Source organism: Chlamydotis macqueenii, chromosome 8, assembly GCF_036417535.1.
Source record: "Chlamydotis macqueenii isolate bChlMac1 chromosome 8, bChlMac1.mat, whole genome shotgun sequence".
Taxonomy (NCBI): domain Eukaryota; kingdom Metazoa; phylum Chordata; class Aves; order Otidiformes; family Otididae; genus Chlamydotis; species Chlamydotis macqueenii.
Genome location: NC_141563.1, coordinates 13368512 through 13389534, shown reverse-complemented (window position 1 = coordinate 13389534; position 21023 = coordinate 13368512). Strand labels below are relative to the sequence as shown.

At 53.2% G+C, this 21023-nt stretch overlaps 2 long non-coding RNA genes across 2 annotated transcripts; both read right to left on the bottom strand.

The window, feature by feature from the left end:
* Nucleotides 1-10747: 10747 nt before the first annotated feature.
* Nucleotides 10748-16235, bottom strand: LOC147599933 (uncharacterized). The gene is made up of 2 exons (XR_015259278.1): nt 16145-16235; nt 10748-10998 (listed from the first exon to the last, which is right to left on the bottom strand). It is a non-coding gene; the product is annotated as an uncharacterized LOC147599933 (long non-coding RNA).
* A 135-nt stretch (nt 16236-16370) lies between these two features.
* On the bottom strand, nt 16371-19279 carry LOC147599932 (uncharacterized). The gene is made up of 4 exons (XR_015259228.1): nt 19177-19279; nt 18335-18543; nt 16882-17031; nt 16371-16496 (listed from the first exon to the last, which is right to left on the bottom strand). It is a non-coding gene; the product is annotated as an uncharacterized LOC147599932 (long non-coding RNA).
* Between the last annotated feature and the right edge of the window lie 1744 nt (nt 19280-21023).

Here is a 21023-nt window from a genome sequence, read left to right as displayed (position 1 = left end):
ATGTACAAATCCTGGCTTTCCCAGAGGCCTGGGTCTTCTGTGGAGCTGCTGCTCTGTCTCCTCGCATTTCTGCGGAGAGGAAGCTGCGGCTAACCTCACCGCAAACATAAATTAGTTGTTTTTCACTGCTTTTTGGGGTGAGGGCTTTTTTTTTTTTCGCTTTGTTTTGTGTGTTCAGTTTGAACAATAAAACATCTGTTCCTGAGCCCAGCAGCTGGACCAAAATAAAATGACGTTAGCATCAATTATCCTCCGGGATGGAGAGGCTGACGGGAGAATGGTGCAGATTTCCTTAACGCTGAATAACAAATGAGAACAGCAGCTTGGCAAGGTGGCTCGTGTTCCCGGAGAGTCTCCGAACAACCCCCCTGCTCAAGCCCTGGGCTTGGGGTTCCGGCTGTTGTGCACCACGGCTTTGGGTACCAGACATCACCTCTGGGGTCGGTGGGGGAGACGCTTTGGCAGCTGTTGGAGAATGAGACCCATTTTTGGTGGAAGGGCTTACGGATATTGTAGCAGCAGAGATTTTTCTCAATGTACCGACCCAAACCACCGCTTGGCTCTGATACAAAATTAAAGTGCTTTTTTTGGGGAGGGGGGCTGCGTTGGCTGTGGTGGGTGTGGGCAGCCAGCCTGGAGCAGAGCTGGGGTCCGCAGCGGGGTGGCATGATGCGGAATCACGTTCCCTGGGTACAGAAAGGGGCTATTAATGGGGAGAAAGCCGGGAGGCGAGGGAGCGATGGAGCACAATGGATCTGATTTGTTGGCAGTCGCGACCTACAGTCCCTGGCAGCACCTCAAAGCAGCTGCGAAGTGCCAGTTGGTGGCGCGTGATGCGGGCGCCTGACCCTGGCGTAAGGCTGGGACACGGGCCGGATTCTCCTCCCGGGGGCCCTGCAGAGGACACCCAAGCAGGCTTGCGATGGACTGAGCGCTCCATGGGCATGGGGGCTTTGTTTTCCAGGCCTCTCCCCAAGCCCATCCACCCTGCCAGCTGTGCCTGGGTCAATTTTTACCTCTCACAGGACTTGGGTTGCCTTTCTGCCCAAAGTCAGGTGAATGCAGCCACCGCTATGGATGGGATGGTGTCAAGCTCCAAGCCAAGGATGGGCACATGGATTCTGTGAGTGTGGGCGCACACACACACACAAAAAATCCTCTCACCTCATCCTGAACAAGCTCACAAGAAGGCGGCTATTTCCCCACATCACAGTAGCACAGAAAAAAAATGTGACTGTGATAAAACACAAAGAAATTATCACAGAGCAGCAATTTTATGCGCAAGCTGCTTTATAGCTGTGCAGCCAGATGCCTGAATAACTTAATGCAGGCTTCAGGAAATAATTTGGGCTGCTGCAATTTTTTGAAGCCTCTAAAATAGCTTTCCTGCTCCCCGGGGAGCTGTGAATTTTTAGGCCTGACAGCTTCCAGCGCTCATCACAGAGGAGCTCCCCATGGGGCAGGGCTTGTGGGGCTCACGTGATGCTCGTCGCAAATTCTTGAAAGGAAGGTGAGCGGCTGGGGTGAGCAGCAGGGGAGAAAGAGCCTGTTTGAGAATAACGGCTTGCTCCAAAAACCCAACAGCATCAAGGACCAATTTCGTCTGGCTTCTTCCTTGAGTGCCACAGGTCCCACCACAGGACAGAGTGTCCGTGACGGGCGGTGTCCCAGGCTCTCCTGCTGTCCATCTGTGCGCCCGGCTGCACTGCAGCTCTTGGGGGAGCATCACCCAACAAACACACTGCTGAGAAAACCCTCTTGCTTGCTTGCCCACACCGTTTTACTCTCACCCCTTATTGCCTTTGGCCTCCAGCCTCGGTTACGTCAACAAGCCCCAAACCAGCCCAGGTGTCACGTTCGATGTGCCTCGCCTCTCTGCTCCCAGTATGGGCTCTGCAGGTGCTCCTGCCCTAGCCTCTCCTACCAGAAAATGGAGTTCAGCTGGGAAAATCCCCAAAATCCCCACTCAGAAGAGATTTGGCAGAATTAGGAGTAAAAGTAAAGGAAGCTTTGGCTTTAAAAAAAAAAAAAGTCACTTTTTGTCTCAAAGCAGCTGAGCTTACCCCAGTATGTCTAATTTTTGTTATTTTATGTACTGTACTTCAGCTTGTTTTCCCAAGCCTTACAAAAGTGAGTGTGTCGTCATTCTGTTTGCCTGTCCCTTCCCTTACGAACATGCTGAACTGGCTGATTTTGGGTAGGTCTGGCAAAGACATTAATTCCTCCCCAATACTCAGGTCTTTCTGGCTGCAGGAAAATAGCTGCCCAGTGCTGGAGGCTGGGCTGACCTCTTGTAGAGAGGGAAAGGCTTGTTGGGTCCCCGTTTCCTAAAAACTCTTGGCTGATGGTGACCCCATCAGCTGGAGCATCGGGCAACCTGGGAGGTGTCCAAGTCAGAGCGCAGCAGCCTGGATGGGAAGGAGACCGATCAGGGGTGAGATGGATTTAATAAGAAAAACCTTCCCCCTCCGTCCAAGGTGGGATTAGGGAAGAGTTCGTCAGCCAGACGCAAAAGTTGGTAATCCCTTCGTGCTGGGGTGAGGAGGGCTGTGCTGAGAGCCCAGGGGTTGCGTGTGGGATGGGGCTGCCCTGACCCCAGGAGTCTCTTCCCCTCCCAGTCTGGCAGCAGGAACAGCTTGGAAAGACCCTCTGGTGCATTGGGATCTGGAGGGATGGAGCCGAGATAAAGGCTGAGGTCTCTGATTCTCCAGTGATCCATCTGCGGGCTCTCCCTTTCTTCTTTTGACCCAGTTTGCATGGCCTGCTTTTCCCAACCTGCTTCGTAATCCAAGGTAACAGGAGGCAGATGCCTAAATGCCTCTTGAGGAGCTGGACCTTAATCCCTACCTACAGCGCTGGTGCTCTGGATGCCTGTAAGCCGTCTCACGTCTGTAAGGACTGAGCCTCCCGTGCATCCCTCTCCCTTATCCAGGGCAAAACCTGCCCTGAGGGGCCTGGGGCAGTGGGGAACAAAACCCACTGGGTTTTCTGGTCATTGGGCAAGGATGCTCTGTGTGGGTGCTGGCTGGGCATGGGACACACTGCTCCGTCTGGTCCCAGTGGCTCCGCCGTGGGGCTCTGGAGCTCTTCCAGCTACTGGGGTAGGGCATAGTCTCAGGCTGGGGCTAAAAATGTTGTAATAACATCTGCATCCCACCTTGGTGGGGGTCTTGTGGTCCGAGGGGCTCCTGTTCACCCCTGCTTGCTGGAGGGGCTGCCTCCACCCCCAACCCAGACTCAGCATCACTGTCCTGGGCGGCTCTGGGGGTGCCGGGAGCTTTCCTCCCCCCGGTACCCCTCACCCCTTCATTTCAACACACCCCTCCACCTCTGGCTTGTTTGCGCAGCTCAAAATGTTCCGAGCATTATCAATGTTTGCACTTTTGCCACTGTTTGTGCTAGTTGCACTTTAAAGGCAATAAAGTCAAAGCTTTGTTTGCTTACAAGGAAACCGTTTTTGGTTTTTTTTTCCTTCATTAGACAAACCAGCGCTCACCCTAAAATATGACACCAACAACCCCTGTGCCTGCATGTGCTCCTGAGGACGATGTTCCTGGAGGAAAAGGGGCTTTACGTGTGCAAGCACACCGGGTTCACACCGTGCGTCACCCCATGGCTCTGCCTGACAGGCTTTACACTTCCTGGGGGGCTGAAGCCAGCGTCCCCCCTCCCATTCCACTTTCAGATGGTTCCGAGGTATCCTGGGTTCCAAGGGAACTGGCACTTCATCCCAACTAAGGCTTACGGGAGCAGCTTGGGAGCCGGGTGCCGCTGCCGACACCAGGCGACGCAGGTGCCATCAGCGCGGGGAGGTGACCTCGCGTGTGGCCAGCCGCCCGCTGCCATCCCCGCACGCTGATGCCGCCTCCTGCGTGCTGGCTCCCACACGCTCTCCCTCGCCGGTGGGTTAAACATTAACAGGCTGGGGGCCAGCGCAAGGCCAGACGAGTCCCAGGAGTGCCTCGGGGAAGGATGTTATTTCTGGAGAAAGGAATGCTAAGGAAGTGCCTGGCACTGTGCAGCTCCTCCATCCCTGCTCACGGAAAGCCTTCCTCCATCATTCCCCCCCCCAAAAAATAAAAAGGGCTGTGCAAAAGGCAAAGCTTGTTCTGGGCTGGAAAGAATGGCAGTGGCTGGCTTGCCACCACCCAAAATGTTGGTGCTGTGCCAGCGTGCGTGGTAGCTAACCCACCGGACACCGGCTCGCTGGCAGTCAGCCCCCTTTGGGAAATTTCCTGACTTTTGAAATGTCCCCCCAAGAAATGCAGAACCAGCTGTTTGAGGGGTGCCGTGCAGGGAGCCACGGGAAGGTGATTGCCGTCCCACTGCGCTTCGGCCCTACGGCTGGTGTTGCTTGGCGTTCCATTTGGTGTTTTGGATGGCTGCTGATGTTACCTGTGGATAAAGCAAACAGTGCGCCTGAGTCAGCTTTAAATCCACATGCCGTCTTTGCTGAGACGGCCAGGAAGGTTTGGGCTGGGATGACCAACGGGAAGCACAGCTGGGCCAGGGCATCCCGATGCCTCCTCAACGAGTCAGCACCGGCGGCTCCCTGAATTTCCCATTTGCTTTGTGGGGACCATTTTCTGCACCAGGAACAAACAGCCACAGTCTGCCGCAATGCAAACTTCCAGCTGCGCTCCCCGTCTCGGAGGCAATGGACGGAGTGAGGCCCCAGCAAAGCCTGCAAACCCGGCGCTGCAGCCCCCAGCCTCTCGCTCATGCTGGGGGGATTATTTTGCAAGGCTGGGTGGATGCGACTGGCTCTGGGGAGGAGGCACTGGCTGCAGCTGTAATTCACAGGTCTGGAAAACAGCCCGGGACGTGCCTGGTGCTGCCTGCTCCCACCCAGCGTGGGCTGAGCCGCGCAGGTGGGCACAGGGTGCCTGGCACACACTGGCACGCGAGGAGCTCGCCCTTGCCCAGCACAGCTTTGGCTGCGGCTCCCATTCCCATCTCTCCCCCATCTCCCACCTCTGCTGCCAGCTCTCCCCCTCTCGCAGGTCCTTGGGAGTCCTCCATGCTCTGCTGGTGCGAATTTCCCCAAGAAGCTGTGATGACAACACGTTGCATTCACCGCAGCGTGGTGCAAGCTGATGGGCTGAATCCTGCCTTAGCCCAAACGCAGGGACTGCGGCATGGGGTGAGCTCAGGTAGGAGACACCACGCTCCAGTCCCAGTAACATGCTCCCGCCCCAGTAACGCAGCCCAAAGCCGGCAGGCAGGGCGCACGGGGCGACAGAAACATACCCGCGGTGCTAATTGCTGCCTGTAATCCCAGGATTACGTTTTACTGCTTGTTATATCCCTCTTACAGCTCTTAGCTCCCTTCCATACCTCAGGCCAAACCAGCGCACAGCAGGCCTTGGGATCCTCCTAATTAATTTTTTTTTTTTTTTTAACATTGCATTTTTAAACACGATTTGAAACACATGACATAAACACGCAGCCCCGGGATCAGAGACCGAGTGGAAAGCCTGAGGGGACCACTGCCACCGTGCTCACCCTGGACCCCAACAGTGAGGGGGTGCCATCCCCTGGGATGGGTAAAATGAAAGGGCCCGTTTTGGGGTGCGTCTGGAACTCCCTGCTCACCCCAGACGGAGCAGCCGTCCAGGGCATCCATCCAAATGCAGGCACCTCCTTGGGAACAGCCGTATTTCATCCCTGGATCGGAAGCTGTTCATGAAATTATCAGGGCTAAATGAATGGCAATTTTTGTTTCAGCAGACACGCCGTGAACCAGGGCACTTTGCAGAAGATAAATCTCTGGCCTGGTAATTGTATTTCTCCTCCCTCCCTGGCTTCAAATAAGTGGGTTTAAACTGGTCCCAGCTCTCTGAAAAGGTGGTGGTGAGAGATGAGAAGAAAGGATAGGGAGAAGGCAGCAGAAGGCTCTCCCAGCCCAGTGTTTGGAAGGTCCTGAGGGCCTCCTGAGCTGTTTCACCATGCACTCAGGTGCCTCCAAGATGCTGCATCTGCTCATGCTCTTCCCTCCTCCCCATCTCCAGGACAGATTGCCAGCGAGAGGGTCTGCTGAGGTGAAACCTCTCACCAGCTCTTGCTGCTCTTCTGCAAACATCCTTCTGGCACCAGCAACAGCAGCCATGCTATAGCTTTTCCATGTGTAGCTTTCCTGCTTTATCTGGGTTTACCGGACATTTTTGCCTGTTACGTGGCTCAGTGCTCAGAGTAGCTCATTTGGGAGGATGCTTGATCCATAGACAGATCTCCACGGACGGAATAAAAGCAGGGGATAACAGCACTCGGCGTACGTAACTGAAAGAGAAGTGGGGGGATTTGATTTAGACTCACGCTGTAGGTCAGATTTTAGTGTCTGCTCAATACAGGCTTGCAGGCTTTTAAAAGGCTTTTGAGAGTGTCTTGCCTGCGGGTCAAGAGTCCTTTTGAGCTTTGCTTACAGCAGTGAAGAAGCCATGAGGAAACCACAATGTGAAGCCATACATATACTTGCCCGGAGAAGGGGTTAAATAGTGGGGTATTTTTACACAGCTTCGTGTTTTCCTGCCTTTCTGACTACTTGGCAATAGAGTGTTTGTTCCATGGGTGTTTTGTCCATGAAAAGGCAAACTGGTTGTGTTTGCAGAGGTTTTCTGAAGAAGCATGAGATCAAGGACAAGAGCTAACCTCCTGACAACAGCTGCCAGTCTTGCTGCTTGCTCGGTTTGGCCATGCTGGTTAACTTCTCAAATTGTGAAACGTTTTGAAAGCACTTCTTAAAAAAAAAAAAAAAATCCACACATTGGTATCTTTTGCATAGCAGCTGATGGACATGAGCATCAGTTTTCAGCTCAGAAAGGCCATCAGGGTGGGACTCTGCTCCCTCTTCCTCCAGGTGACAAAAATTATTTGAATTCTTCTCATCTAATAGCCAGCTAGCGATCTTGCACTGCGTCGGCTGAAGAGCAGATGCAGCTCTGGCAGGCAATCAGAAAACCACTAAATGAGCAAGTTTTTCTCCTGCCTCTCACATCCGCACCATTCCTTGGTGCTTGCAAGTGCGTGGTATAATCATCTTCCGTTTGTTTCTACGGCTTCGGCTCCAGAATAGATGGGAGTAGAAGCTACAGTAAACGCTGCTCCTGCTGTCGGGAGCCGTAAGAAAAAAATGGGGTGCAGTTACTACTCTGTCCCCTTAAGCTTTCTCTGTCAAGCACTCAATAACTGGGATACCCCAAAGCAAGCCAAATGGCAAAGGTGCCTCTAGATAAACTCTCTACTGTGGAAAACACAGACATTTGCTATGACCTGAGTATGCGTGAGCTCAGCCGGCTTCTCTAGCTGATTTACTTCACTAGCTAAAACACATCAACCTTCCTGACTTCCCATCAACTGGAGAAGGGAAAGCAAGAGGTCTTTGCCTTTACACAGAGCACTGGACCCCAAAAAGCCTGGAAGCATTGATGAGGCTGTTGGACACCAACCCCATTCCCCAGAACATAGTCTGGGATGGTACAACATGCAGGAGCACAAAGTAAAGGGTTTATTGGAAAGGAAAAAAAAAAATCAACAATTCTTGCACCAGTGATTGGGAAATGAAGAGAAAAAAACTTGTATTTTTTCTTTTTTGATGGTTTGTGTATTTCCCCTGGTAACTGTGCAGTGATGGAGCGTGTTGGTGCAACCCTGGCGCAGAGGACGCGGTGCAAATATTGCACGAGCAGAAGGTGGAGGGTCCCTCCTCTCTTACCTTTGCACATCGCTGGTTCATCCCCCACTCTCTCTCCCTGGGTACCGCTGCAGACTGGCTCTTTGGGCTCTCTCTCCATCCCCTTCCAGGGGCAGTTCCAGGGCTTTGCTCGTCCTTCCACCGCAGCCATGCAACCTGCCCGGCACAGCCGCCCTGTTCAGGCAGGCTTGGCACGCCGACAGTGAGCTGTTTGCAAACACACACAGTTCATTTCCTCATCTCCCAGTGATTTATCTGCAGAAGGAAAAGCTAAGCTCAGCCTTCACATCCTGCTTTTTATTCCACTTGGTTTTCCAGCCAGGGCCTGAGTGTGGCCGAGGTCAGACCACAAATCAGGGCTCAGTCAGCCCGGCCGCGCGGGAGTCTCCCAGCTCAGCCTCCCAGCCGGAGGCTCTTGCCAGTGATTTATTTTTTTGCCTGCTGTTTCCTTATTTTTAGTGCCTGTGCTGGAGTTCCTCCTTACTTCCAAAGAGCTTATTTGAGACTCCCCGTCCCTACGCTGGAGGGTCAGTCGTGGCCTCACAGGGCAGGGTGGTCCCTGCTGTGCAGCGGGGCTGGGGGATGGCCACGGTCTCCAGGCAATGGAGGTGCTTTTGCTCTTCCAACTGCCATCCATAAGCAGCCAGACATCGAGGAAAGAGTTGGGTTTTTTCCTTTGCCTTACCCACAACAAAAGTCCCCAGTGTCACCCCAGAGACAGCTTTTGGCTCTGCCAGACCACGTCCCCCCCGGGGCCAGCCACAGCTCTGGTGTTTCAATCCTCCTGCTTGTTCACTGGGATGTTGGGATGGGATGGCTGCTGACGGACTCATGGGTTTTCACTGGATTATTCTCCAGGTCCACAAAAATACCCTGAAGCTGGATCAGGATGAGCAGAGGGGATTGCCTTGCTCCCTTCACGGGTGGCACCCGGCATCGGCAGGGTGGCCCTGGGACACAGGCTGTGTCACAGCCCTGGGGCTGACACCGGTGCTGGACTTTGGCCAGCCGTGGGAAGGCGTTTATTGCTGCCGTAATAACCGCAGCTAAAGAACTGCCTGCTTCCTTCGGAGCCCACACCCCTCCTGCATGCTGGGCTGCTGCTGGGAGACAGGGATCTCGATGGGCAGAGCCTGCCGTGGGGAGGGTGGAGAGGTGCCCTTGGGGATGCTGGCGGGGCCCTGGGGTGCTGCCTTGCTGGATGAGCAGATGCTGGATGCAGGTATCTAGCAGAGACAGCAGCCTGGGCTGTGACAAACAGCCCAGTCACCAGTCACACAGGGCTCCAGCCCCAAAGGCAACCAAAACATTAGAAAGTGGTTTAAAGACTTCTTTTTCCAGTTCCTAGGCCTCCTGGAAGCACTGGGACTGATGGGTGATGCTCAGCAGGACCAGCGCCACTTTACCCAGGGTTACTTTGACCTACAGCGTCCAGGGCTGCAGCCCTTAATGTTGTAACTTGATTCTGCAGCCCTATAAATATGACCAGCGCACCCCATAAATACAAACAGTGCAAAACAGTAACAGTCACTGCAGTAACAGTCATCTAATTCAGTTAGATATAATGACTATAACCCAGCAGATGAGCTGAGCGCGGACGGGGACTCATGGGGACCCCAGGAGGAGGCTCTGCCCGGTGCTGACTGAGCGATGGGTGAGGAGGAACACCAGCCAGCCCTTCACTGATGTGAAAGCGCTCCAAGGCTGAACAGTTTTTGCAGAGGGGAAGATGGTATACGGCCACGCAACGTTGCATGATGGCCAGTTCCTAGAGCAGTTCATGAGGAATTCGCTACGTGTCCTTTGAGCACGGAATCAGCTCCCATGTTGCAGTGCAGAGGTTGCACCATACCTGTTAGGAGACCATGTCTGGTGGTCGCTGGAGACCAACCCGTCTCTCTGAAGCCACCGTGCCCTGCCGCGTTACCAAAGGCCCAGCAGCTGCCTGGGAGCCACCCAAGATGCTCAGCTGGTGCCTTCCTGGCCCAATCCACCCATCCACTGGGTTTTACACTGGGAAGCTGTTTCTTCCCTTTATATAACCCACCTAAGCATGGATTCCTACACCAGTGACCAGATGACACCAGGAGGGGGACAAAAGGGTTGCAAACATGTTTGAAAGCCACAAGGCTTGTAGCCACAGGCAGAGCGAAGCAGCAGAGGCACTGCCAGCAACAGCTGATTTCCAGCCAGAATTTGTCCCCCTGTCACTTCTCTCCCTCTCAAGATCCCCACTTGCCCCTTTCTGCTGGGTTCATTGGCACTAAGGCTTCAACAGCCTGCAAGGAGGCACCACCCTTCATCTCAGACAGGACAGCAGAGCCTAAGACACCACAGGCCCATAACACTGACAGGGAGCAATCTGATTTAGGGCACAGGAGATGACTGTTCTACCCATGTCTCCCTGCTCCTTATTGCCCATCCTTGGCAGCGTCACCAGACAGGAACTGTCTATTGCCTTGCTGTGATTTTTCCATCAAACCTGATGAGGAATTGCTCTGCACAGCAACTGCAAGGTGTTTGTCCGATGGATGCTGAGCATCCAGGCTGTCTTTGAGTGCAAGCAGAGGCAGGTGAACCTGAGCACCAGTGCTTGAAAGTCCACACTCTGAATTGCATTGCCTATTTGGGAGCTTTGAGTCTTCCTTTATTGGGGGGGGGCGGGTGTCTGAGAGTGGAGATCAGCAAAGGAGACTTGGACCAGAGCAGGGCTCTCATGGCTGCATCGTAGTGGGGATCAGAGGATCATTCATCTGGAGCTGATGTCGGTGAGGAATCAGGGGGTGAGTAAGCATCATCTGCTTCTCCCGTGGCTGGAGAAGACTGACCTGGAGGTTGTCAGTGGGGCCCCATGTTGCAGAGTGCTTCTGTGCCTCCCCTAGGCATCACCCATTGGCAAGGGGTCCAGGCACAACTGGGAATGAATGGGGACCAGTGGCACGTGGGGACTTTGCCACACCTGCCTGCATAGGTACCCACATGCTTCCAGGGAAAAGGAGCACGTAGGGTAGAGCTGTAGGACACGGATTTATTAACTTACTTTATTGCAGCACAAACCATGTTTTCCCTTTTTTATTACCGTAGGAAACTTCATTTGGAAGAAAATATTGGAGCACATAGCCCAGCCAGCTCTGCAGCATGTGGAAAGCAAGCAGGAGGGATGGGAGCAGCAGGGAGGAGTGGGCAGACCAGAGGGAAAACTCACCCCAGGCAAAATGGTGCAAGGGCTGGGGAGAAACTCCCTGCACACCATTTGCCAGAGTCATCTTTGCAGTCCTGGAAACAAGTGCCAGATCCTGGAAATGCTGCTAGAAGAGAGGTTGTACCATGAATATTGAATGTAATGCAGCCCTGAAGAGGCAATAAATATGTCTGCATGCACATCCACATGCCAGCCTTCTCACCTCTTCCCACTTTGACACCCAGCCATCCGACATCTGGGATATACTCTGCTCCATTACCAGCAGCCTGACCCAAGTCCTGTCCAACAGGTCATTCCCAAAGTTCACCTTCCTGTTGATCCTTCTTCCCTCTCTGATCCTCCTGCCCTGCCCAGGCCAGCTCATGTCCGAGTGTCCACAGCAAAAGATGGCAGTCAGGAGGGCATGGGAGTCATGGGGCCGACAGCAGTAATTTATAGCTCATACTGCAGTGGATTTGGGTTCAAGGGGGCGGCTGAAAGGGCAGTTTAATGATTTAATGAAGTGCAAAGGAACGGGCAGCATGAGATACTGAAGCTGGAAAAAATACCAGCCTACGACTAAATAATTTCCTTCTGACTAGGCACGTCCTGCAGTCTCTGAATCCTTCTTCCAAAATATTTCTTAAATCCCCTGCTTTCCCCATTCCCCCCCAAACCAGACACTCCCGTGTGGAAGATGGGTCCATCTCCCACCCCATGTCCTCCGCGCTCTGCAGCAAATAGACAGGAGCTGGTCCCAGAGTCATCCTGGTGGGTCTGTCATGGAGAAGCAGAGAGCAGTGTCCCGGGAAGATCACTGAGACAGGCACAGGGATGGAGATGGGGACAGTCGCTTGTCCAGCTTCTGAGTTGCTTTGCAAGAGAACTGGGCTGGAGACGAGAAGCTGGTGCAATGAAGGCACAGCGGATCCCGACTTTCCTGGAGACAACCAGTCTGGCAGACACTGGCGGGGTCCCCCTCTGCCGATCAGCTTCTACCCACCCTGCACAGCCCCTAAGTTAGATTCAACATCATAGCTGTGGACAGCAATTTCCAGGCTCATGGGGCAGAGCTGACATCCTTATTCCGACCTTTCTCTGTGCCCACGTTGGAAGGGAAAAAAAACGTGAGTGGCTCCTTTCCCAATAAGCACTGAATGGGGAGGTCGTGCAATGCTGCAGGATGCTGGTGGCCTCAGCGATGCCCCTTAAAAATCGGAGCAAGCCAGAGGCCCTTTGGAGGAGGCATCTGGGGTGCCAAGGGCAGCGGGCAGGGCTCAAGGCGGGCAGTGCTGCTCCTTGCTTCTGCCTTGAATGGATTTCAAAGCTCTTGGCACCATCTCTGAAGAGCCACAAAGACCCAGCCCTGGAAGAGGGCTGCAGCTAGAAAAGCAGATGCTATATCACTTCTTTTTGCTGGAGGACGGCTGGGAAGAGGAGACCCAGGAAATGAGGGTGTATTTCATGTTGACTTTGCTATTTGGTGCGATGCCAGAGTATTCAGCAGTTGGGGAGGAGGGGAAGATTATCCTTGCAGCAAAGAGAACTGAGTCGCTCCACCACGAAAATCTCCTCTGAGATTTAAAAACTGACGGGACGGTCACTCTTGATGCCCTGGACCAGCATGATGCGCCCTGCTGCAAGGTTGCTGCCCTGCAGTAGGTACAGCTCAAATCACCGAGGGGGAATTACCACAACCCCAGGACCATGCTGCAGCTAACACACCCCTGACCATGTTTTCCCTCCCATAACCATGATGTGAAGCTGGGTGTCCCCACCTTTTCCCATCCTCCTGGCATAAACGGCTGAGCTCGAGCCCAGCCAGCCCTACCCTGGCTGCCTCACGGCCACAAGGCTGCCCTGCAGGGAGGGACCCTCATCCTGCTGCTAAGCCCATCCGTATCCCTAACCCAAGCCGGAGTCAGGCAGGGAATGAAAACCCTCCTCTCTCTTTTCTTTAGATTTGGACAAAACCAGCCCATTTCCTACCACTGCAGCTCTTGCAACATCCAATATGAAATCCAGCTCTTGAGTTCTTTGCTTGGCTGATGTTTTCTAAACCAAGCTGTAGCCTGGGTCTGTATCCCATACCACTATCTCATATGGAGTATCCTATAGCTTGTGCCTGCATCCTACTTCTCGCTCAAGCCTGAGTCTGAGTGAGCAGGTGCCTGGCACGACGAGATTGCCCAGTGAATACCATAACCAGCCCAGGGGCAACCAGCACCTGCCCTCTCCCTGGCTGTGCTCCCATGGGTGGACAGAGCAGTGAGGTTGGTGGGTAAACCTCTATCCTGCCTACAATCAAGTCTACCAGAAGACTGTATCTGTCCTTCACCTGTCTGACACCAGCCATTCTCCCAGCTCCGCTTTCCAACCTGCCCTCGCTGACTGTCCTGTTGCCTCGTGGGGATCGTGTCCATGGCTTTAAGTCAGAAGGGCTGTAAGGGTTAAAGCCTGGGAATCTGAATTTTCCAGCGCTCCTCCTCCGGCTGTGTGCTGGAGGTGTGCAGAGCCAGGAAGCCAGGGTGGTGCTGGTTATCCATGTAAGATGTGTGCTTTTCAGGCCAGACATTCTGTGTCCTGATACAATTCAGTGGAATCAATGAGAAGTGCAGATGCTGGGAAACAGATGAGAGAAGCAGGGCACAGGAAAAAAAAGATCCTGAAGTCTTTTTAAGAAATAACACCTATTTATTGACACAGCCCTTCCTGGTGCTGCCTGCCCCATTCCCACAGAGGGAAGATCCTGCGTGGCCGAGCTGGTCCCGCTCGCCTGGCAATGCCCTCATCCCCCTGGAGCTGTAACTTGGGTGTTTCCCGCAGGCAGCTGCAGCGTGTTCGGTGCCCAGCTCCAGCAGCTGTTGCAGGAGAGCTGCCATGGGACCTCCCGAGTTGCTCTGTGCCCTCAGGCTCTGGCTTTCCTCACCCTACGCAAACAGTTTGTGCAAGAAGCCCGGGGCTCAGCCTCTCCCTGGCATGGGAGACACGCACAGGGACATGGTGCCCTCGCCAGCCTCTCCCAGCCACCCTCCCAAAGACCAGCACCAGTTTGCAGCAGTTGCTGTTTTCTCCCCAGCCATTCACTGCCCCTGGAGCCAGGAGGATGTTTATCCCATCCTCCCTTCAGCCAATGCTGTGTTACAACACTCAAAATGACTGGGCAAGCGTGATGCTCCTCTGGAGGTGGCTGCAAAATGTTTGGATGTCAGGACAATCCCCATCCGGCTGGTAGTATTGCTGTCAGCAGTTTCCCCACAAGCCATAAACTGCATGGTTACCTGGCCTCCTGCTTTCCAACCTTTGCAACAAGGCTGCCACCTTCAAGTCCTCAACTTACTGAGATCCCATAAGGATGTGGTTGCACCTTCCTGGGCCAAAGCTTCAGCAGGATGCTCTGACCCTGTGGAAGGGCAGCCGTGAGCTGGCCTACACCTCTCATTGGGCACTGCTGCATCTCAGCAGGCAACACAGGACACATTATCCCGCGTGCCCGGCCGGTCCCGGGGCCAAACACTCATCCCTTACATGCGGGATGGGCACTGGACATCCCGGGTGCCTCTGTGCCCTAAGCGTGGCTCACACCTTGGCAAGCTCACCCCAAGGGGCTGCCCCACACAGATGCCAGAAAAGACCAAAATGTGTTTATTATTTTGCACGCAGTAATTGTCAGCTCGCGCTCTGGGGCTGCTAAGCCCAAGGGACCTGCAAAAAGCCCTGATGCAGGGAGGAGGCACAGGGACCGGCAGCTCCCCTGCAAGGCGGCTGACGTCCTTCAATTAAATCCCCTGAAACCCAGCACATTTGGGGTTTTCATCCCTGCACCTACCTCAGCTGCTTCCCAGGGAGGTTTGGGAGGGCAGCAGGCAGGAGCCCAACCGACGGCCGCTATAAATCACCCCAGGATCACTGGATTTAAACCAGCCCAGCTCTGCAAACACAGCCGCTGCCGCAAGCACGGAGAAAAAAAACAAAGCAAAAAGGAGAAGAGCAGGCAGGAAAGCCTGAAAAGATCTGGTTGGACCCAGGGAGGACGAAGCGCTGCTTTCCTTGCTCTGCCCCCCCTCCTTTCTCCTTCGTCCCACCCCTAAAAAAAACCCCACAGATCTGCCTGGGATTTAAAACAAGGCTTCCTTGAGCAGCAATAAAATCTCATTTTTGGGGGATAGGTTATGTTACTGGGAACGGATGGGGGCTGCATCCAAGCTCCGTCCGACCCACGCCTCCCCTCCAGCCCTGAACTAAAAAACAAAGTGGCTCCGGAGGCAGAAGGGGAGAAGGAAAACATGTCGTTCCCTGCAACTCCACCAGCTCCTGCCCCTTGCATCTCGGCAGCGGAGGCCCTGGCCTGTTGGCAGTGCGCGGATTGGCCGGGGTTGGGTGGGAAAGGGAGCCCAGTTTGGTGTTACTGGGCAGACTTGGAGATTTTGGGGGGATGGAAGGAGGGGGACAGACACACACACACACACACACACCACGCGCCTGCGTCGAGAGGGGAGCATGCACAGGGCTTGTTTTGTGATGCTGGATTCCAGTTCGCCTCCGCCAGCACGCTGGGACACGGCGTCAGCTGCTTTCTGTCTCACGCTGCTATTCGGGAGATGGTGATACGGGGGCGACGGGGATGGCGCGGGGGGGTCTCTGGCTCTGGGTTGGTGCTGGGCTACGTGGTGCCCGCCTGAATGTCCCCATTGTGCTGCCAGGGAAGGAGCAGGAAGCGCTGGCATCGCCCCTCTGCCTGCCTTGGCACCTCCTCGGCAACCTGCCAGGGCGAGGGGGATTTGGAGGGGGAGGGAGGGGGAAATAGGAGAGGAAAAAGAAGAAAAGGGAAAAAAAAAGAACAAGGTTTGGAAGTAGAAAATGTTACCATGTAGAAAGGGGATTGAAAAGGAAGGGAAAAACACAGCCAATCTCTTTGTCTGCTACACTTGGGCATTAAAAATGGCATTTTTTTCTCAGGGAACAGTAAAAAATTCCCCTGTCACTGCCCCAAAATGCTAATTTCATTCCAAAAGCTGGATTTGCACCCGTGACTGGCCTGGGACAGGGAGCTTAAACTGATCCCAGCAGGATGTTTCACCCAGCCCCGAAGCCCAGTGCTGACTGGTCCCTAGAGCCACCCCCGTGCTTCACCGTGGGGGCTCTCCCCATTTCCCAGCCCCCCAAACCGCCCCCTCTCCCTCCCTGCCTGCAGGATGGGTGCCGAGCAGGGGCATCCATGGCACCTACACCCATCCCACCTAGGCGTGAGTGTAGCTGAGCCAGAGATTTACCTGGACAACATCTCCTCCACCACCAGCACGGGCTGAGAAACTCCAAAGCTGCTCAGCACTCCCACGCAGCTTGACAGCACAAAATTAAACCTGAAAGCAGGAGACCAAAACTGAAATGGCATCACAAAAGGATTTTTTTTTCTTTTCCTTCCTTAAAACTTGTGAAAGCCAATTGATTTCTCTAGGCCAAAGGCCAAGTGTCTAAGTAAAATCCTCTCCCCACTTGCCGTGCCAGATGCCCCCTCCATCGTCCTGCGCGAGGGCTGGGGTACCTCTGGACAAAGTCTGTGCCATGCTGAAGGAAGGGTCCAGGAGTCAAGGCTTGGTGCATGGAATCAGGGGGGCTTTTGCCCTGTAAAAGTTACCATAACAATCTTAGAAAAAATAAAAGAGATTTTGGAGTAACGTTTTGAAGAGCACCTACATGGCTTCAGGGCCCTGGTGCCGTGTCAAGGGGTAACATGGGCTGGTAGGACCCTCATGCTGGACTTCAAGCGACAAGTTGTGGGGCTAGCACCCATTCAGCCTTTTAATGTTTCTTAATTTTACTTCCCCATTAGTGTGCAAACCAGAAAGTTCATTCCATGGGAAGCCACACAGGCTACTGAATATGAAGTTTGTCCAGAGCCCAGCATATCACAGGCAAGTGCGTGAAGTACAACCTCCACCTGGGGGAGTCCAATTGGGGCCCACTACACCCCCGAGGGGGTATCTCACCCTCCCAGGATTTCACTTACCCATCCCACCATCATAAGCATGCAGGGCCACTGCGGGTCTGACCTGGGCAGACTGCAGAGCAAGGCACCTTCCCAGTGGCCATCAGAGAGAAGATGGAGTAGGTGACAGCAGCTTGGAGGCCAGCCTGGAAGATCCAGTCCTGGGCACCTCTGAAATTCAAGCAAAGCCCAAAGCATTTGGAGAGTCATGCTCATTAGAGAAGAGGGTGAGGTGTTTTTCACTTGTGTGATGTGAGCTTCTATTCATGGTTCCCCATTAGGGCTCAAATGACCTGTGCACTTACCCCAACTTTTGGCTGGCAGTATCTGCGCTCCTATCAGCTTGCAATTGTCCATTGGGCAGGTCACTTGAGGGGAAAAAAAAAAAATTAAAAAAAGAAAGCCCATGCAATTATAAACCAGGTCCTTCCTTGTGTTCAGTCTCAGCTCAGTGGACACTCTCCTAGGGTGACCCAAAGCACCAACCTGGGCCTTCTGCCCTCTTCCCATTCACTCCAGAGTCTGGCCAAGGCCAATACCAAAGAATTTTAATTAAAACTTCTTTCCAGCCATAGTGGTGGGCATTTTGTCTGTTAATTGCAGAACAGACAGCCTCTCACAGAAATGAGTGACTGTCCAGTTGGCCAGAGTACCCTTTCCAAGCTAAGAGTTGGGAACATTAGCCCCAAGTACAAGAACTGTCTTTCAGGGCAAGGACACATACAAAAAAAGGAAGCAAACGGTCATCATCATCATTAGGAGGCAAAAAGGAGAAGAACATTTTCTTCTGCTGGGTAAGGGTGGAAACCAGGCTTGGAGCCCATCTCTGGTATGCTGAAAAACCAAGATGGGAGAAAGACAACCACGTCTGGTCCTTACACCTATTTCACCCTTGGAGCAACCAGGATGGTGGATTTGCTTTGCGCTCATTCCACTCTGACATTTTCTGGGGAAAGGATGCTGTTCCAGTGGAGGTCTTGGTGGCTCTTGCTCTGAGGATTTTATGGTCAACAGAGAGGCCTTGTCATAACAGTCCCCTAGGGGTACATCTGTCTTTTGCATGACAACATTCAAGCAGTGGCTCAGAGGTACTGTGTGAGATTAGTGGATAGTCCAAAGCCCTTCTCTGTCACCTCCAGAAAACGTGAAGTCCTATGTTATCATATGTGGTTGCTCCTCAAGCACAAAGACCTTGTGTTTTATGCTGCTGACCTTCATATAATTGTTGTTGCCCCTGTCTTCCAGGTCATACAATTCTCTTTTAAAAACACCTATAACCTCCTAACCATTGACATCCCCCAGCTCTGCCTCATCCACACATGTCAGCATTACTCTTCTACTTTTTCTGAGTCATTCCCAGAAATATGAAACAAGAAAGGCCTCAGGAGCTCCAGGGGAAACCTCCCCTTCCGCCTGATGCTTCCCCTTGCAACACCAGCCATGGCCACCTGATGTGCAGTCAGGCCAGAATCACCTTCATCCCACTCTCCAACCACAGGCAGATCACTTCATTCTTCAAAATCCATTGTAGACCTTGCAGCCTTCCCTGAAGGATAATGATTTGGCTTCTCTGGCGCAGTCCAATGATCCACAGCAAGGATGGGTATCCTCTGCATCCAAGGACAGGCTTTGGTGGGGATGTCAGAGATGAAAGGAAACCTTCCAGTTATGGCATTTTTTTCTCTGAAAACAACCCGAGGTACACACACGGTAGACTTGGGCCATGTTTGTTAATGCAGCACCCAGCTCCCACAGCGTGGAGCAGCGTGCGGAAAACCCACAGCACCCTTGCTAGGAAATAATGTTGCTTGCCGTAACAGCCCACCTGGGCTGGACACCGAATTGCCAAACCTGCTTCCTTCCCCCATCCCCTCATTAGGCTGATTATAATTACCCGCCAACCTAATTGCACCCTTTCCTTCAGGAGAAGCTCAGAGATACTGCTCCTACAGAGCAGCAGAGATTTGGCGACATGCTGGGATGCTACTGGTAATTAAAGGATATTTTTCTAATCTATACTGAGTGCCTTAAATCAAGAGAGTGGATCTAGGCATGCAAAAAGCTGTGGTGTGTATCTAAAGTGTACTGCTCATGCTCCTCACCGTTAAACATTATCATTAGCACAATTCATTTGGCAGAAAGGAAAACTCCAGCTTCTGCCTTCATGCTCTGCAAAGACTATAGCTTCAAATGTGACACGATTTCAAGGGTGTCCTGGTTGGTTTGCTTGCTCAGAGTTTAAGCCTGGCTTTGCCTAAAGGAGGTGGCACAGAAAAATGACATGTTCTTTAACGGCAGCACAAAAAAAAAATTCACCTTGAAGACAAAAAGACCCCTCCTGCCCACTTTTAAGCATGCCATATGATTCAGGAAGCCATATCTTGGTCTTTCTGCCCTAAAATCATTGCCAGCTTTCTCCTGGAAGACAATACAAGTGTACTTGTAATTGAAGGATGTTGACCAGAGGATGAAAACAAGCTGGTAAGGAAAGTTTTCACTTTCAAATGCTACAGGATTTGCTGTTTGGAAACTTTCTCTGTTTCATGTTCTCCCTTCCAGCCAATTCACATTTTTGTTTCAATCTTTACAGCCCCAGCCAGGCACTTCTGCGTGGAGCTGTTGTTAGTGTGTCATGGATAGCAACACATACCTAAGGGAAGGAGTCAACGTTTGCTGGAAACAGGCCTGGCTGAACTCTCTTTCCTCCTCCCTAATCCGAATGGCCCCCAGCTTTGGAAAAGTTTGCCTCCAACTCTGAACTCGCTTGGCCCCAACTGCTATAAATAGCTGGAACAAAACCTCCCAGGCCAAATGCCCTGAGTGTTTAGAAAGCTTTGATCCCGTGCTGCTTTTTGAGAGCTCGAGCCTTTCCAGCTCGTGCAGCTTAAGCCCATATTGCAGCTCAAAGCTGGGCCAGGGAGACCTTACCGCCAGGCTGGGAAGCACCGGTGTGCAGACCCTCTTTGCCTCTCCCATGGCGAACCAGCATCAGTGCAGGAGCAGAGGAGACAAATCAGAGCCACGATACCCGCCTCGAGTCCATGGAGCTCCTCGAGGAGAACCATCCCTGAGCTGAAGCAAACCCTCCTCCTTGCTCCCAGCCACCGTGTTTGCTTTCTGTTCCCGTTTTCCTGTGGCTTGAGGGTGCTTTCCTTCCCCCTCCCTCTGGGTGTGCCTGGCCCTTCTGCCTTGGCACCGTTCACCTTGGCCAGAGACGGAAGTGGAAAGACACAAACATCAGGAGGAAAAAAACCCAAAACAAAATAGAAAAAGGGCTGCTCTTGCAGTATTTCCAAGCCATCAAGCCCAGAGTGGGAATCCTATGAGAAAGCCGACTCTCACAAAACCCCAGGCCAAGAGGTTTGGATAAGCGGCCCCAGGGTTTGCGATAGCATTTCCTAGGAGTTTCTCTGCAGCCTTGCACTTGGCCAATGCTTTTCCCCAACCAAGTTACTTCAAGGTGCTTACAAGACCCTTTGCTCCAGAGCAAACCCCAGTTGAAACTCTTGGAAGTGTTTCAAACGCCAGCAGCAAACGTTTGCTCCCTGCCTTCTCACCTTACCCTGCAGCAGGCTGGAGTGGTGAAATCGTGGCTCTGTGGAAATTCAGGGGAGCTGGCATGGGCTCGGGCGTCTCTGGGGAGCCAGCTTAGCTAATACTGTGTTAGGAAATGGCTGAGGTCAGCCCCACCGCCCTCTGTCACTGACAGGAATCTAGCATGGGGGCAAAAGAGCCTGGAAATTACTCCTCAGGGGAAGTTATAAGTAAAATGGGGCTCAGTCCCACTGCCTGGGACTGTATCTTGAGGGGAAGCCAGGTGGCAGCAAAACCCTTGTACGGGACGCCCACCGCAGCCAGTGTCCCTGTGGCATCCAGCCTCCAGTCACTTCTGGAGCACCCGTCCTTGGCCCTCTGAGGCCGTAGGACTTGCTGCCTGAGCCCTGCCAGGGAGCTTTGCCCCTTTTTCCTGCTCATTGCTCACCAGTGCCATGGGGCAATTCTCACCCAGCCGTGAAAATAGCTGCAGTGCCCAGACCCAGGTGGGCTCCCATCACCTCCCCGTATCCCAGGCTGTGGCACCTTGGATGGGGTGACTGCTCCCCAGGGAGCACACGGGGGGACAGGCTGTCCCACGAGGGGCTTGGCAGCACACTGCCTTGGAG